This window comes from Colobus angolensis, unplaced genomic scaffold, assembly GCF_000951035.1.
Source record: "Colobus angolensis palliatus isolate OR3802 unplaced genomic scaffold, Cang.pa_1.0 Scaffold172, whole genome shotgun sequence".
Classification (NCBI taxonomy): Eukaryota; Metazoa; Chordata; class Mammalia; order Primates; family Cercopithecidae; genus Colobus; species Colobus angolensis.
Genome location: NW_012114844.1, coordinates 2,822,347 through 2,825,078, shown reverse-complemented (window position 1 = coordinate 2,825,078; position 2,732 = coordinate 2,822,347).

Here is a 2,732-nt window from a genome sequence, read left to right as displayed (position 1 = left end):
AAAAAAAAAAAAAAAAAAAAAGAAGTATAACAACAATCATGTACCCACTACAGCTCAAGAAATATCCCTTCCTCCAGAAGAAAACCACTATCATGAATTTGTGTTTATCATTCTCACTCATTTATCTGTATGTACTTTAACCAACATATACACATTCTTATACAAATACAGTATTGTTTTGCATGATTTTAGATGGAATATGCACTACATAAATATAATCCTGCTATGTATTCCTCTTATTACTTTAGTACTAACATATTGTAATTTTCACAATAACCATAAGATGTGGAAAATATTATCCCAACTTTACAGATAAGAAAATGGAGGCCGATCAAGGTTGGAGACATGCCAAGGTCTTACTGTCAGGAAAGAACAGAGGCAAGTTTGAACCAAGTGAGTCTGACACCAGAACATCTGCATGACTATGCCACACTGTTTCAAATGCTGTTATGCTCTTGGTATTCTTATGCCATCTTCTTTTTCCCTAAGCATTATGTTTTCAAGACTCACCATGTTGATACATGTAGCCCTAGTTCATTATTTTCACTACTGTATGGTATACTGTTCAATAAATAGACCATAAGTAGTTTGTTCATTCTTCTATTAATAGAAGACATAACCAACAATGTTGCAAGTGCATACTTGTACATGTCTCCTTGTGCATATGTGCAAGAGTTTCACTAGGGTTTACACCTACAGGTACAATTTCTGGGTTACATGGTATGTGCATCTTCAACTTAACAAGATATTACCAAGTATTCTCCAAAATGGATATCATTTTACTTTCAGGAAATAAGTTTGTAAGAAATTCTGCTGTCCATAGTTACCATGTATAAAAAAAAGATACTACAATAAAAGAGAAGAAAACATCAAGAAAAATGACAAAAAATAGGAGCTAAAATAGAATAGCAAAGTAACCCAAGTCTGCCATTTATTTATACATTCTTCCTCTTAAATGCATGCAACAGAGGTGAAACCCAGCATTTCTCTACTCTCAATTTTCCTTGCCTTCTAAGCAGTATTCAACTCTCAGACCTTCTCTGAAGAGTGTGGACATGAGAGTTTACTACAAATATTAAAATTTCTGAATTTGACATGAATCACGTTAAGGTGGATTTCCCTCACAATTCGGCATTTCATTTGATTCCTCTCCTCCTCAAGCATTGCCATAAGTTTCTTCCCTACCAGCTTGAAATTTGCTATTTAATTTCACTCACAATGATGGAGTATGAAAGAGCTGAAATGCTCTATTTCATATGGAGATGTAGATACACTGTAGAGACATAGCTATAGACCTCAAGTAAGTTTTCTCAGCAAAGACCTATGATAAAGTTGTAAGAAAACAACAAATTTGGCATGATATTTTAGTTTGATAATTTAGATGCATCCAAGTAATAACAAATCTAACTGCATTTTAAAATAAAAATATAGCCCTAGTTCATGATTTTCACTACTTTATGTACTGTATGTATACTGTTCAATAAATAGACCGTAGGTAATTTGTTCATTCTGTGCAAGTGAAGGATGATGGCAGCCTGAACTAGAGAATCTGATAGGTGTGGAGAGGTGGTGACAGAGAGGAGGCAGAGTGGCAGGATTTGTCAATCAGATGTGAAGGGTGAGAAAAAAAGAGAGAGGGAGGAAGGATGTTCCAAAGTGTCCAGACTGTGCAATTTAATTTCCTTCACCTCCCTGTCAAATGGTAAGTTTGAATGCCAGCAGCACCAAAGCATCCTGTGATTGAAGATCTTTTGTTTCCCTAGATGCATAGTAAAGCAAGGCTAAAAGCCTCCAAGAAAATCAGAATGGCAAAATAGCCCCATCACATATTCATGTAGAAGAAGAGAACTCAGAAATGAATATTCTCTCTCAAGTGATGGCCTGGTCTCCCTTTGCCATTTACCTCCTCCTTTTCATCATATTGCTTCTTACCCTGTCTTAAGGTGCAATGTTTTGGGGTAAAAAGGGCACTCACTCTCATACAACAGTCAATGAAAGTGTAAATTACAGCAAGCTGTTTGGTTTTTGTTGTTGTTATTGTTTTTGAGACAGAGTCTCACTCTGTCACCCAGGCTGGAATGCAATGGCACCATCTTGGCTCACTGCAACCTCCACCTCCCAGGTTCAAGTGATTCTCCTGCCTCAGCCTCCTGAGTAGTTGGGACTACAGGTGCCTGCCACGATGCCTAGCTAATTATTTGTATTTTTAGTAGAGACAGGGTTTCACCATGTTGGCCAGACTGTTCTTGAACTCCTGACCTCAAGTCATTCACCCTTCTCGTCCTCCCAAAGTGCTGGGATTACAGGCATGAGCGACCGCGCCTGGTCTACAGCAAGCTTTTTGAAAAACAATATGGCAATATTCTCCAAGAGCTTAACTATATTCATGGGTTTAGGCCAGATAATTCTAGATCTGATAATTTAACTTAAGAAAGTAATTATCTGGAAAAAATATTTATGTACATAAATGTTTATTTTGGAAATATTTATAGCAGTAAAAAACTAAAACCAATCTCCATGTAAAAAAATTTGTACCTTGTGAAATTAGACACATCTCTGTTTTCATTAATGTTTTAAAAGAATTTTTAAATGAAAGAATGTTTATATTATAATGTTAAGAAAAAGCCAGGCAAGGTGGCTCATGCCTGTAATCCCAGTACTTTGGGAGGCCAAGGCGGGTGGATCATGAGGTCAGGAGATCGAGACCATCCTGGCTAACATGGTGAAACCCC